Source organism: Carica papaya, chromosome 2 (assembly GCF_054855325.1).
Source record: "Carica papaya isolate Zhongbai chromosome 2, ASM5485532v1, whole genome shotgun sequence".
Taxonomy (NCBI): Eukaryota; Viridiplantae; Streptophyta; class Magnoliopsida; order Brassicales; family Caricaceae; genus Carica; species Carica papaya.
Window position 1 is genome coordinate 9,277,887 of NC_142310.1, and position 16,123 is coordinate 9,294,009.

The window sequence follows — 16,123 nt, forward strand, 5'->3', positions numbered from 1 at the left end:
ATTTCAACAAAAACTTATTTAACTTGTAGTTAAGTTATTTAAGCAAAAAATCTAATAAAAACTCATTTAACTTATAATTAAATCATTTAATTTATAAAATTATTTAAATCTTTTATACTTATTATAAAAAATTAATTTAAAACTAAATTTTTTTTATTTATTATTATAAATTAAAAAAATATATCTAACAAATTATCTATTACATAATAGTTATTTTTATCATTTCTATAACATAAATAAATTAAATAAATAATTTTTATTAAGTATAATTTTTAAATTTACTGATTTTTAAATAATTAAATAAGTGCGGACATTCAATCACTTTACTAATTTCAATGATCCTTTTTTTAAATATGTATGCAATCAATTTTTAAAAATATATATATAAGAAGAAATGTATAGTCACATAAATTTAAGAACTTTGAAAATACAATACCCGTTAAATCACTCCAACTACAAATTCAACATAAATTAAATAGTAAATAACAAAAAAATAGTTTTATACTAAACATTTATTTTCCAATATTGTTCACAAAGTTTTGAAGTCCAGACTATACTTAGCAACAGCAGGAGGACATTCTACAAAAGTAGCAGCCAAGGTTGAATCCCTCATAAAAAGCAAATAAGCTTCTGTTTCTACATATGGATCGAGACCCAAACAAGTAATCTCTTCATACAGTTGGTTTCTTGGAACACAAACTTGTGCGTTCGATGCAATTTTCTTGATTGCTTTTGCAACCACTCTAAGTTGCTTAGCCATATAATCTTCCTCTGGGATAGTAGGTAAACATTTCGATTTCTTCCGTCTGTAGGAAGATTGTGATTCTTGTTGGGGTTGTGAAGTAGAAGCTTCGGGCGTTGGAGCATCATTCACCAGGTTCATGCTCTCAAAATTGAAATTGCCACCTAAATTTTGGGTAAGTTGATGGTCAACCTCCTCGGTACTCATTGTATATTCATTGCACTCCTCTTCCTTTGTCCTTGAGTGGAAAATGTTGTCTCATAACTAGTTCCATTAGCTCTATCCCTTCCAAACATTTTCAACATTTTGTTGTAACTCCGCACACGTTTGTTCTTCAGTTCTGCTACTTTTGATTAAGCCTTAGATGAAATAATATAGTAATATTTAAACCACATAAAATAATACAAACATGTGATAAATTAGGTGATTTACCTCTAGTAATTACTGCCACATCTCCTCTTATGCTTTAAATCTTTCAATTGTTGGATTCTAAGGAAAATAACTCAATCTGTGTTTGAAAATGTCATACCATTTGGAGAATTGTCTTTTCAAATTTTTGATGTAATTATGAATCCGCTCTTTATCAATGGCCATGTTTGGATATGCATTCCTCACTTGATCCACAATGCAATAAATAGCTTATGTGGTGAATGTTCCGCTAAATCTACGACCCAACACATGCTGATCGTAAAAGGCATTTACTAATACATCATCCATAGCATCTGTCCAATGAATAATGTTGCTCCCTCCATCTGCAGATCTATTCCTCCTTGCCATTTTCTAAAACACATAGCACAACACTAACAGATATAATCATATACCATATAACACCAACATATATAATTACATAATCATAAAGTCATATATCATTCAATATAAATAGATATAACCAACAGATATAATCATATACTATACAAATTCTAAATTATATTATTTAATTAAAACTTTAAAATATCTCACAAATCATAAACCATACAAATATCATAAATAACACATTAGTTCAAAATGTAATCAAGCATTATAAGCAGCCCATACATCAGCTGCTATATGATCTCTAATAGCTTCTGTAGCGCTCGGGAAATTGAAGAAGAAAAAGAAAAAAAAAAAAAAAAAAAAAAAAGGGCGGGGGGGGGGGGGGGGGGGGGGGGCACGTCAGCAGACCCAGTCAACAGTCCCGGCCAACCGGGACCTGCCACGTGGCAAGACCACGTCGATCCGGGACGGGCCACGTTGGCGATCCGCGTATGCGCAATCGGACGACCCATATCAAACGTGCGATCGGACGGCCCAGATTCAATCAAAAACGGATGGCCCAGATTAAATCAAAATAGACGGCTGAGATCAAAAGACAAAAGGGTATAAATAAGACCCCCACACCAGACCACAAAACCCTAGCCGCCTGCCCTCGCCGAAGAAGACGAACCAGAAGCCGACTGCCGCCACCCGCCGCCGCACCGGAGGGATTTTCGACTGCCGATCGAGGTAAATTTCATACCCCCGACTCGTTTTTCCACGCTAATTTTCTCGGTGGCCAAATCGGAGCCAAAATCCTGGCCAAACGGCCGGAAAACACGGCCGAAGCCCAGCGGCGCCGCTGCGCCCCTCCTCGGTTTTTGCCTCCGATGAGGCCCTTCCCGGCCTCCGTTTAATGCAATTTTTATACCACCGTGATCGCCATTCTTTTCTCTACAGGTTGATCGGAGCCGAATCACCAAAACACGAACTTCACCGGAGAGCCGCCGCACCCGAGAGCACCGCCGCCGGTAAGCTTTGGTTTTCCGTAAATTTTCGCCCCTCCGAGGGCCGTAGGGTTGTTTTATCGCAGGAACCAATGCGAGTGTGGCCGAATTCAGCCGGAAACGGCCGAAAACGGCCAACCCGAGGCGAACCGCCGCCGTGCCGGAATTGCAATATTGGCCGAAAGGGACCCTGGGCCTAATTTGGAATTTTTTGGAACACGTGCAGGTACCAGTAGTGCGTTTCAGTTCTCCGAAAAAAATTCAGGGAAAATTAGGGACAGCCTGTAGGCGCACTGTGAAGCCGTGTTCGGACCCCGAAACAAGTAAGGACCCCTCACCCTATTTCCTATCACGGTTTTAAAGTTCAATAAATGATAAAACGGTATTTCATGAATCAACGAATGTGTGAAATTGCTTAGGGTCGCTAATGGAGCCCGAATCTAGTGTGTTTGTCGGTTAACTGTTATTTGGCATGTTTTACAGTTTTAAATGCAGTATGAGGTTTGATGTTTTCATTTTATAGTTTCGTGTGCATATTGTACTCTTTTATTGATTATGGATTGAATGACTGGGATATTGATGCTGTATGTTGTCTGTTTGGCATAAATTACTGTTTTGCTTGTTTGTATGTGGATTGATGATGCTGACTGAGGGAAAAGACAATGATAGATTATGTAAATGGGTAATTCCATAATGTGGTCAGCCTGACTAGATATCCTGGGAGATTGTGGACGGACCGGGTCCGTAGGGAACCCTACCGGGATTGTGGTCTCCCATACCGGACGGGGTATGGAGATCTTATGTGTTTTGGCGCCTATACCGGATGGGGTATGGGGACGGCCCGTTTCACCCTCATACCGGACGGGCTAATGAGGTTTATAGTTTTGGCGCCCATACCGGACGGGGTATGGGGACGGCCCTGGAATATGATTTCAAGTGTTAAGGGTTAACGGGTAGCGGGACCCCTATGGATCCCCATGGATACTAGTGGGCTGGTAAATGAAGAAAATATATTGTGTAACGATTGAATTACGAAAGGCTTGATAAGTATTATGTTATACAGTTTATATATGATTTCATGATGATGATGATGTTATTGCTTTCGTATATTGTTTTATGAATTTCACCGAGGTAAGTGAATGGTAAAGATTTTATTATTGATAAAAGGATTTGTTGTAAATTATGCTCCATTGGTCTTTTTGTGTTTTCTACCCACCTTTATCTCCGTGACGGTGAGATATCGTGATGTCTTTACTGGGGTAGTATAGCTCATTCCTTATTTAATCATTTCAGATCAGGAAGACATTGTTCCCGAGCCGGTTCCGCAGGAGGACGACGAAGGGGACACCTAAAGACTCCATAGTCATATTCGTAGCTTTTACTTTCAAGTTTCTCCTTTAGGTAGTTGATCTTTTATATTTTGTAAGCACGTTTTTGGGTTTTAGTGTAAGGGATGTTAATCCAATTTTTGACTTCGCTTCCGCATTTGATATTTTTAATATACAATTCATTTTAAAATTCCGGGGTCGTTACAGTTGGTATCAGAGCCGCATTTCCTCGGACCCATCCCTTACACAATAGTGCCTTAGAGAAATACTCACCGATATATCGTTACTCAATCATTCCTTGTGAATACAGGTACACGGGAATGAGGAGAGGAAGGCCCCCACTAAACCGAGCGGCCCCAGATAATTCACTTCGGAAAGATTTAGATGGACTATTCGAGATGGTGGAGGCTCTCGTAGCTGCCCAGCGAAGGTAAGAGGAGAGAAGGGAGTTACCGGGACCTCCTCCGCTAGCGCAGGTTGAGCCCCCGCTACAGCAGGCTGATCCCGAGCCACCCCGGCAGGAGCCTGTTCCTCCACAGTACCACCCGGCACCACAGCCACGGTACAACCTGGTACCACAGCCACAGTACCAACAGGTGCCGCCACAGCACATTCCAGTGCCCCCACCACATCAACAGGCGCCACCACAGGGTCCCCCAGTTCACCCTCAGCCGACCCCAATCCCTCTACCTCGGGACCCCGCTCCTTCTTTGATCGATCCCGGCTTCATAGAGAGGTACAGAAGACTGAACCCTTCTACTTTTTCAGGGGGATCCTCTTTCGAAGAGGCCCAATACTGGCTGGCAGAGACTGAGAGAGCTTTCGAGACCCTGGGAGTAGTTCCTGAGCAGAGGGCTGCCATTGCCTCCTACATGCTGGTAGGGGAAGCAGTACGCTGGTGGGAGCTCAAGCGGGCCACCCTGCCTACACCAGTTACTTGGGAGCAGTTCCTAGCGGCTTTCCATGCGGAGTATCTCCCTAAACACATCCAACATCTAAAGGAAATGGAATTTGCTCAATTGGTCCAGGGAAATATGACAGTGTCGGAGTATGCCCGTAAGTTCCTGGAGCTGGGCCGACATGCCCCGGAGACATTGTTGGATGAGGGCCGAAAGGCCAGGAAATTCCAGTGGGGTCTCCGCCCGGAGATCAGACAGCACTTACTGGTGATGGAGCTCGAGACATATTCGGCAGTCCTGGCAAAGGCGCAGATCATAGAAAGGAGCTTCGACACCCGCCCTCAGCTAGCGGGAAGTTCCCGACCCTCAACCCCGCTCCGCAGGCCAGCACCTACCATGCCTGTCCAACCCAGTAAGAGGCCCAGACCCGCCGTCCATGCCCCTCCTCAGGCTACGGGGGCAGCACGTGGGAAGATCTGCCAGTACTGCGGCAGGGATCATGGGGATCGACCCTACTACCGCCTCAACAACACCTGTCGCATATGCGGCAGTACCCAGCACTATGCAAGGGAGTGCCCTAGGAACCAGAATCAAGGGAGGCCTCCAATCCAGGGCAGAGTTTACAACCTTACCCAGAAGGATGCCAACGCAGACCCGGACGTGGTACATGGTATGTATACTATCTCTGGCCACATTGCTCATGTTTTGTTTGATACTGGTGCATCACATTCTTTTATTTCACATGTTCTTGCTTCCAAAATTTGTGTATCACCTGATAGACTTGATTCATCATTGCTTGTATCTACCGCTGGGGGGGAGACATTGCTAGGAGAGGTTGTCTACAGGGCATGTGCCGTGGAGATAGCAGATAGGAAATTGAGGGTAGACCTGATAGGGTTAGACACAGGGAATTTTGATGTAATCCTAGGAATGGATTGGCTAGCGGCGTATCACGCCACCATAGACTGCTTTAACAAAAAGATTGTATTTAATCCTCCCAACGAGGAGCCTTTTACAAGTTAATAAAATTATTCGGTACTGATCTCCCCTAATGGCAAATCCTTTTTTTTTCTTAATTCCCAGTGCCTTAATCTTGTATTTTCTCTAACTAGGTAAACCCAAGAAAGAAGTTTGTATCCAAGAGATTCCAGTAGTCCGAGACTTTCCAGACGTATTTCCGGATGAACTGCCTGGTCTACCAGGGGACAGAAAGGTCGAGTTCACCATAGACTTACAGCCAGGAACCCAGCCCATCTCGGTAGCTCCTTACCGAATGAGCCGCATCAAGATGGAAGAACTAAGGAAACAGATCACTGAGCTATAAAACAGTGGCTTCATTAGACACAGCATTTCCCCATGGGGTGCCGGGGTTACTTTTGCAAAGAAAGGGGATGGAATGTTGAGACTGTGCATTGATTACAGAAGGATAAACAAGGTAACAATTAAGAACAAGTACCCTCTTCCCCGGATTGATGACCTTTTCGATTAGTTGCATGGTGCACAGGTCTTTTCTAAAATAGATCTACGATCAGGTTACCATCAGGTAAAAGTGATAGCAGAAGACATCCCCAAGACGGCATTCCGAACCAGGTACGGACACTGAGTTCCTGGTTATGCCGTTTGGGCTAACCAACGCTCCGACCATCTTTATGGATCTAATGAACAGGATCTTCAGAGAATTCTTGGATCAATTTGTCATCGTGTTCATCGATGATATCTTAGTCTACTCAAAAAGTAGGGAAGAACATGCTCATCATCTTGCCCAAGTCCTACAGGTACTCAGGGAAAAGAAGTTGTATGCGAAGTTGAGCAAGTGTGGATTTTGGCTCGAGCAAACCGCCTTCCTAGGACATGTTATATCGAAGGAAGGGGTGTCGGTGAACCCCGAAAAGGTTGAAGCGGTACTTGGTTGGGAAAGGCTGACAACAGTTAAGGAAATTCGCAGTTTCCTAGGAATGGCAGGTTATTACCGCCGGTTTGTCGAAGGGTTCTCTAGTCTAGCAGCTCCTCTAACTCGACTCACAAAGAAGAATGCAAAGTTTGAATGGAACGAGAACTGCGAAAAGAGTTTTTTAGAGTTGAAGAAGCGACTGACTACCGCACCAGTGCTGGCTCTACTGAGTGGATCAGGAGGGTACACAGTTTATAATGATGCCTCCTATCTGGGCCTGGGTTGTGTCCTAATGCAGCATGGAAATGTTATAGCATATGGGTCTAGACAGCTAAAGAATCATGAGAAGAACTATCTTACCCATGACTTGGAGCTTGCCGCAATCATACACGCCTTGAAAACCTGGCGCCATTATTTGTATGGAGAGACCTTTCAGATCTACACCGATCATAAGAGTTTGAAGCACATCTTCACTCAGAAGGATCTCAACATGCGTCAGAGAAGGTGGATGGAACTCCTCAAGGACTATGATTGTGACATCCTATACCATCCAGGTAAGGGCAACGTAGTGGCCGATGCCTTCAACAGGAAAAGTGCAGGCACCCTAGCCCATCTGATGGTTTCAGAATGTAGGTCCATTGGGGCTACACAGCAGGTTCGCCTGCGAGATCTGAAGAGAGTCACATGTTTGGGCCACCTAGCAGTCCAACCCGAGTTAATCCAAAGAATAAAGGAAGCCCAGTCAGTCGACCCCGCCCTAGTAACCCACAAGAAGGATACAGAACAGGGAGTGAGCTCAGAATTTCAGATCTCTGCCGACGGATTGATTCGTTTCAAGGACAGAGTGTGTATCTCAGACGACAGTGAGTTAAAAAGAGACATCATGACAGAGTCCCATAGTTCAAGGTTCGCCATGCATCCAGGAAGTACGAAAATGTACCAAACTATGCGACCTCGGTTCTGGTGGAATGGGATGAAGAGAGATATAGCCGACTTTGTATCTAAGTGCTTGGTATATCAACAGGTCAAAGCAGAACATCAACGCCCGGGCGGGTTACTTCAGCCTTTACCGATTCCAGAGTGGAAGTGGGAACACATCACCATGGACTTCGTATCGGGACTACCCAAGGCACGATCGGGACATGATGCTATATGGGTAATTGTTGACCGACTCACTAAGTCTTCCCACTTCCTGGCCATCAGAATGACTGATCCTTTGGACAAGTTGGCAAGAATGTATATCCAGGAGGTAGTCAGACTGCATGGAGTTCCAGTAACAGTGGTATCCGACAGGGATCCCAGATTCACTTCTCGGTTTTGGAATAGTTTCCAGCAAGCTATGGGAACAAAGCTGTCTCTTAGTACTGCCTTCCACCCCCAAACCGATGGACAATCAGAGAGGACAATTCGTACGCTGGAGGATATGCTCCGAGCTTGTGTCCTTGACTCCGGGGGCAATTGGGACGACCACCTACCCCTGATAGAGTTTGCTTACAACAACAGTTACCAAGCAAGCATCGGCATGGCCCCATACGAGGCGCTATACGGGCGTCCGTGCAGGTCACCGATTTGTTGGGAGGAAGTGGGCGATAGAAAATTGTTTGGCCCGGATTTGGTAGAAGAAACCACGTCCAAGATAGTCAAGATCAAGAAGAACATCCAGACAGCTCAGAGTAGGCAGAAGAGTTATGCTGATACTCGGAGGAGAGACCTGGCCTTTGAGAAAGGCGACCGGGTGTTTCTTAAAGTCACCCCCTTCAAGGGAATTAGTAGGTTCGGCAGGAGGGAAAAATTAAACCCCAGATATATTGGACCCTTTGAAATCTTAGACAAGATTGGTACCACTGCCTACAGACTTGCACTGCCTCCTGAGCTCTCCCGGGTTCATAATGTGTTTCACGTATCTATGCTACGTAAGTACAATCCGGACCCTTCTCATGTCTTGGCTCATGAACCGCTTCCACTCCAAGATGACTTGTCTTATGAAGAAGTACCGGTCGGTATCACGGACCGAGAGAGCAGAATACTCCGCAACCGGGAAATATCATTTGTAAAAGTCGTGTGGCAGAACCACACGCCCAGGGAGGCTACTTGGGAACTGGAATCAGAATTTAGGGCTCAATATCCCCATCTATTCGATCAAGAGTAGCGAGGCAAATTTGGGGACCAAATTTCTTTAAAGGGGGAGAGTTGTAGCGCCCGGAAAATTGAAGAAGAAAAAGAAAAAAAAAAAAAAAAGGGGGGGGGGGGGCACGTCAGCAGCCACGTCAGCAGACCCAGTCAGCAGTCCCGGCCAACCGGGACCTGCCACGTGGCAAGACCACGTCAATCCGGGACGGGCCACGTTGGCGATCTGCGTATGCGCGATCGGACGACTCAGATCAAACGTGCGATCGGACGACACAGATGCAATCGCACAGACGGCCCAGATTCAATCAAAAACGGATGGCCCAGATTAAATCAAAATAGACAGCTGAGATCAAAAGGCAAAAGGGTATAAATAAGACCCCCACACCAGACCAAAAAACCCTAGCCGCTTGCCCTCGCCGAAGAAGACGAACCAGAAGCCGACCGCCGCCACCTGCCGCCGCACTGGAGGGATTTCCGACTGCCGATCGAGGTAAATTTCATACCCCCAACTCGTTTTTCCACGCTGATTTCTCCTGTGGCCAAATCGGAACCAAAATCCCGGCCAAACGGCCGGAAAACACGGCCGAAGCCCAGCGGCGCCGCCGCGCCCCTCCTCGATTTTTTCCTCCGATGAGGCCCTTCCCGGCCTCCGTTTAATGCAATTTTTATACCACCGTGATCGCCATTCTTTTCTCTACAGGTTGATCGAAACCGAATCACCAAAACACGAACTTCACCGGAGAGCCACCGCACCCGAGAGCACCGCCGCCGGTAAGCTTCGGTTTTCCGTAAATTTTCGGCCCCCCGAGGGCCGTAGGGTTGTTTTATCGCAGGAACCAATGCGAGTGTGGCCGAATTCGGCCGGAAACGACCGCAAGCGGCGGCACCGTCGCCGGAGCACGGCGGAACCGCCGTGCCGGAATTGCGATATTGGCCGAAAGGGACCCTGGGCCTAATTTGGAATTTTTTGGAACACGTGCAGGTACCAGTAGTGCGTTTCAGTTCCCCGGGAAAAATTCAGGGAAAATTAGGGACAGCCTGCAGGCGCACTGTGAAACCGTGTTCGGACCCCGAAACAAGTAAGGACCCCTCACCCTATTTCCTATCACAGTTTTAAAGTTTAATAAATGATAAAACGGTATTTCATGAATCAACGAATGTGTGAAATTACTTAGGGTCGCTAATGGAGCCCGAGTCTAGTTTGTTTGTCGGTTAACTGTTATTTGACATGTTTTACAGTTTTAAATGCAGTATGAGGTTTGATGTTTTCATTTTATAGTTTCGTGTGCATATTGTACTGTTTTATTGATTATGAATTGAATGACTGGATATTTATGCTGTATGTTGTCTGTTTGGCATAAATTACTGTTTTGCTTGTTTGTATGTGGATTGATGATGCTGACTGAGGGAAAAGACAATGATAGATTATGTAAATGGGTAATTGCATAATGTGGTCAGCCTGACTAGATATCCTGGGAGATGGTGGACGGACCGGGTCCGTAGGGAACCCTACCGGGATTGTGGTCTCCCATACCGGACGGGGTATGGAGATCTTATGTGTTTTGACGCCTATACCGGACGGGGTATGGGGACGGCCCGTTTCACCCTCATACCGGACGGGCTAATGAGGTTTATAGTTTTGGCGCCCATACCAGACGGGGTATGGGGACGGCCCTGGAATATAATTTCAAGTGTTAAGGGTTAACGGGTAGCGGGACTCCTATGGATCCCCATGGATACTAGTGGGCTGGTAAATGAAGAAAATATATTGTGTAACGATTGAATTACGAAAGGCTTGATAAGTATTATGTTATACAGTTTATATATGATTTCATGATAATGATGATGTTATTGTTTTCGTATATTGTTTTATGAATTTCACCGAGATAAGTGAATGATAAAGATTTTATTATTGATAAAAGGATTTGTTGTAAATTATGCTCCATTGGTCTTTTTGTGTTTTCTACCCACCTTTATCTCCGTGACGGTGAGATATCGTGATGTCTTTACTGGGGTAGTGTAGCTCATTCCTTATTTAATCATTTCAGATCAGGAAGACATTGTTCCCGAGCCGGTTCCGCAGGAGGACGACGAATGGGACACCTAAAGACCCCATAGTCATATTCGTAGCTTTTACTTTCAAGTTTCTCCTTTAGGTAGTTGATCTTTTATATTTTGTAAGTACGTTTTTGGGTTTTAGTGTAAGGGATGTTAATCCAATTTTTGACTTCGCTTCCGCATTTGATATTTTTAATATACAATTCATTTTAAAATTCCGGGGCCGTTACAGCTTCCCCCCTCCTTGTTTCTTCAATATTATCCCTAACGTTAGATTGACTTGGTTCATCATGATAAACGTGCTGAACTTCATCAACCTCTACTAAAAGTTCATCATTTGGCTTCTTTACCTGTAAGTAGTTGTGCAAAATGCAACAAGCAAATATAATGCGATTAAGAGGCTTGATACGATAATGAGGTTCAGTAGAGCTTAGAATAATTGGAAAACATTTCTTAAGAACTCCAAAAGCACGTTCAATTGCATTACATAAAACATGACGAAGATTAAATAGCTCACGTACATTGCGTGCTGGATTTCTTGAATATTCACTCAAATGGTACCGTTCTCCCCTATATGAAGTAATTATTCCAACCCGCAACGTGAAACCAGCATTCTCAAGTTAGAATTTACCTATAAATAATAAATAATTTGAGTTATAACTTTTTCTTTGGACTTGTACATTATACATTCAAATTCAATATATTTTAATTATCTTCGGGAATAACTAAAGGATCCCTAAGTCTGTTTAATGCATCCTTTAATATTCTTGAATCTGATACGGTCCCCTCCCACCCGACTAGAACGTATGAGAATTCCAAATCGAATGTACAAGCTGTAATAAATTTTTTGTGGGGTAATCTTTTCTCCCACGAAACCTTAGGGCATCACTTTTATACACTTTCACACGTATATGCGTTCCATTAATTGCACCAACACAATCCTGAAATTAATTATTCTCTAATTAGTTAAACTTATACTTATTTAAAAAAAAGTAATCAAACTTAGAAGTTATGAAAAATTATAAATTAAATAACTTATATATTTATCTTAAAATATGGAAAGAATCTAAGATTGTTGGTTATTTCCGAATGCACTTGTAATCCATATGACTGAATAAGAAATTTATCTACTATTTGTACTATACATTATAGCACAGTATGAAAATTGTGACTTGTCATCTTGCTGGATTGTCAAAAATACCAAGATGGAACTCGATTTCTCTCATTGTGTCCTAATAGGTAAAGGGTCTTGGCAACTTGTTCCATTTATAACTAGCAAACGACATAAATTCATAAAGGTTTGAGCTCTTATCCTGATGATATATCGACAAAACTCACTTGAGACCAAGTTTTTCATCAGCTTATCTCGAACTTTCTCTCTCTCTAGTCGTAATTCCTTAGTAAGTTGAAGCTTTCTCCTTTTATGAATATAAATCGCAACAAGCATGACAAAATACCCCACTAAAATAGCTACATGTTTTGTAAGATCCATTTTTCTTACCTTATGAGAAAACATAAAATAAGAATAAGTTTTAACAGAAAACAAGAGTAAGAGGCTTATTTACTTTTAACAGTTAAAGCAAATCATATTCTAAATTCTTTAATTAGTAGTGAATCAAATTTTTTCAAGTAAAATTTATACATATGGCAAAATTATGAGAGAATAAATTTATGCCTATGGCTAAATTTTTCCAAATAAAATTTTTTCAAATTTTTCATTCCATGCAAAAAGCAATGAAAGTTGCTTGCCACGCGTGAAATGGAGAGAATAAATAAATGTAGGATCTCTCTCTGTCATTAAAAAGGCTGCAGACTCTTATATTTATATGACATCTTGATGAGGTGAAGTGTTGCAGAGTATGAGAGAGTTTAGTGAATGATTGGGTGGCATGAAATTAGGAGAAAAGTATAGCCATAAAAATAACACAAAAAAGAAAGTAATGCTACTAACCAATCCATGTTTCACAAGTATTAAACAAGGAACAAATTTTTTCAATGGAGATTGCCAAGGATCTTCCATTACATTCCACCGCTACCTACTACCCCCAATAATCTTTGTTTATTAAATATATATGTACGCATAATTTTTTAATATGTCTCTCTCTCACTCCTACGTTGCTCTCTAGCTGCAATTACTGAAGTGTCCTTCAATTTTTAAGGCTTGTGGGGTGCATTGATTAGTAATGTGGGGTTTGTTTTAAGGAACATTTATTCCAAGAGGAGTTTGCAGAATTTCAAGGAAGTTAATGGATTGAACTTGTATGATTGGATCAGTATAATCTCATTGCTTAACCTGTTTTCAGTTGCAGTTTTTGTTGAAGGGTCACAATGGATTTAGGGGTATCATAAAGTAATTAAATCAGTAGAAAAATCATCCACTTTTTATTTATGGGTGCTGCTGTCTGGGATATTTTACCATCTATATAACCAATAATCTTACCAGGCGCTTGATGAAATTAGTCCTTTAACATTTTCAGTTGGGAACACTATTAAGAGGGTGGTGGTGATTGTATCAACTGTTTTAGTTTTTAGGAACCTTGCTAGGCCTTTGAATGCACTTGGATTAGCTATTGCCATATTTGGAACTTTCCTGTATTCACAAGCAACAGCTAAGAAGAAAACAGTAGAGGAAAAGAAGAACTGACATTCTGTCGATCTCTGTCTCTTTAACAGGTCTTTTTTTTCCTGTTTATGTTCTTTTTGGCTTGCTGGCAGTTGGGTTTCTTAATCTAGTTTTCCTTTTTTTCCATTTTACTTGTTTTTGGGGTTACAAATTTTGTTCCTTAGAGTTCTACTCTCATTTTCTACTTTACATGTACACTTTTGTTTTAGCTTTAAAGTTTAAATAAGAAAATATTGGAATGGGCTTCTAACATATAATCTTCAGTTAACTGTTTAATCTTTGGGGCCTTTTTCTTGTTTTGCTACTTGTTGATGTTGTTTTGCTGACCTTACAAGTAAACTAAATTAAATGAAAAGCTAAAACAAAAACTAAAAATTTGGAACTTGATGAATTAGACAAACCACCCCTTGTAGTGAGCTTGAACCAAGGTTTGAATAAATCAAAACGTCTATGAGATCAACTCTTAGTCGAATGAAGTTAAAGGGTTCTTAACTTTTACAAGATAACTAACCCTCGTACCTTGAGCAACTAGCTCTGGAAGTTCTCAAATTTTATGTGGCAACTGACTTTCACCCTGTTAAACAATGAATTCTAAACATTCGCAACTTTTGTTAAACAACTAACCTTCACTATCTTGAGCAACAATTTCTGAAAATTCCTTAATTTTGTGTGTCAACTAGTTCTAACTCCTCCTGAGCAATGAAATATAAACTCACAAACAAGCACTAAAGATTTACAGACTTTGTGTGCCAATTAGCCCTCACTCCTGCACAACGAGTTCCACAACTTATTACAAAACTTATTGTTTTTTTTTTTTGTTTTCTATTTCTAAAAGCAACTAGCCTTGATATGTGACGAGTTCAAATTGGAGATCTGACAAAATGAATCTTGAAAGCATAAAGAGTGTATTTGCTAAAGCTTGAGAACTGGTTTCAACCACTTGAGAGTGGGGCTGGAAGTGATAGTGGAAGTGATGAATTGATTTTGGAAGTGATGAACCAATCAAACTTAGATATACTGGTCAAATTTCTGCATCCGGCTTCTTATTGTAGAGCTAAATACACCTAAATTGTAGAGCTAAACACCTAAATTGGTTAAAGATGTGGTTGATAGAGAAAATGAGGATTCCAGCAGCAACAACCGCCACTTCCACCCCTAATTTTAAATCATCTCATTACTGCTTCTCTGCTCTTCTTATTTCTTTTTTTTTTCCTTTTCTTTTCTGGTCAAGTTTATGAACTATATATCAAGGGAGTAACTTTCTCCCTTCTGTATAACTCTTTAATTTTTTATGCATACTGATTCATTATACACATGCATGCACACATATCAGCATCTTTGTTTCCACTTTACTGAGCATTTGTTACACCTTTCATATTTTTTTGAGATGTGAATATCGTGAAATACTAAAATGTGTAAATCCTCACAAAAAATTCCCAACATCCACAATATCCAATAGTGACATGGAATACCAAGCTAACAGGAGAAATATCATTTCCCCTCTCAAATAGAAGAGGCAAAGTTGATTCAGATTGGAACAATATGAGCAGAGAAAGAGAGAGAGAGAGGAGAGTGAGGGAGAAATGGCTATAAACTAGTTGGAAAACTGCTTTAATGGTCGACATTCTGAAACTACTTTAATCATTTCCTCTCTCAAATACATGCACTCCGTTCCCAGCAAAAAGTCTCAATACGGATTTTTAAGCAAAAGACTGAATAGGCTAGGTAACAAACTGGGTACAAAATCATGCTTCATTGATCAAGTAGACACATTTTAAAATAATTATAAAGCCATTTTCGTTAAAAAAAAAAAAAAATTAATCAGTACATACCTTGATTATTGTTGTGTTTAGTGAAGTAAGTTAACACCAGTGGTGACTCGCGCAACAAACATAAGCAGAATAAGGGTAGGAGGATAAGCAAATAGAAGCAAAAACAGCTTTTCGCAACAAGAAGAAGCAGAAGTAGGAGCAGAATACGGAAGCAGAAGCAGAGGAGAAGAGGAGAAGCAAGCGGCGACAAAGAAAGAATAACAGGGTTAGGTATAAGAAAAACAAATTTTGGTTAAAGGTAAAACAAGAATTAACAAATAATTATCAGGGTAAAACGGGAAGAAAAATTTTCAACCGTTAAAAACCACAAAATCAGTTGTTTGAAAAATCTAAAAAAAATAGAGAAATAATCCACTACTACAAACTACTCAAATAATTATAACATCTATTTGTAAGTTATTCAAATAAAAAAAAATCATTAAATTATTATACCGCACATTAATGATCTATCAACTATACAGGTTCTTAAAATTTGAACCCCAAAAACTCTTTCTATTATAAATGAGTTCCCAATTCAAATTCATATAAAACATATCATTAACTCTTCTCATATTATAAAGGTCTATCACCCTCTGTCAAAAGGTTGGCAAAGAGATTTCTACTTAATTAAACTGATACTTTTTTCTGTGTTGTCCCTTCCCCAAATGAAATTCTTGTATTTTTGTTCAATATTGTAGAACAAACTGAAAGCAAAAGGGGGTCGTTTACATGGCATACATGGGCATGAAGGCAATAACATGCTTAACTAGAGTTATTCTCCTTCTCAAAACCAAGTGTTTGGTAGTCCAGCTGTCAAACTTATATTGTACATTCTCTAAAATCTTGCAATAAGTCTCCCTAGTTACTTGTTTATGTAATAATGGCATCCCAAGGTAAATTCC

At 41.2% G+C, this 16,123-nt stretch overlaps 1 long non-coding RNA gene and 1 pseudogene across 1 annotated transcript; one reads left to right on the top strand and one right to left on the bottom strand.

Moving 5' to 3' along the window:
• Positions 1–483: 483 nt before the first annotated feature.
• Positions 484–15,525, bottom strand: LOC148268744 (uncharacterized). Its single transcript, XR_015816945.1, has 2 exons — positions 15,243–15,525; positions 484–1,522 (listed from the first exon to the last, which is right to left on the bottom strand). It is a non-coding gene; the product is annotated as an uncharacterized LOC148268744 (long non-coding RNA).
• On the top strand, positions 12,910–14,310 carry LOC110823973 (xylulose 5-phosphate/phosphate translocator, chloroplastic-like; annotated as a pseudogene).
• Positions 15,526–16,123: the final 598 nt, after the last annotated feature.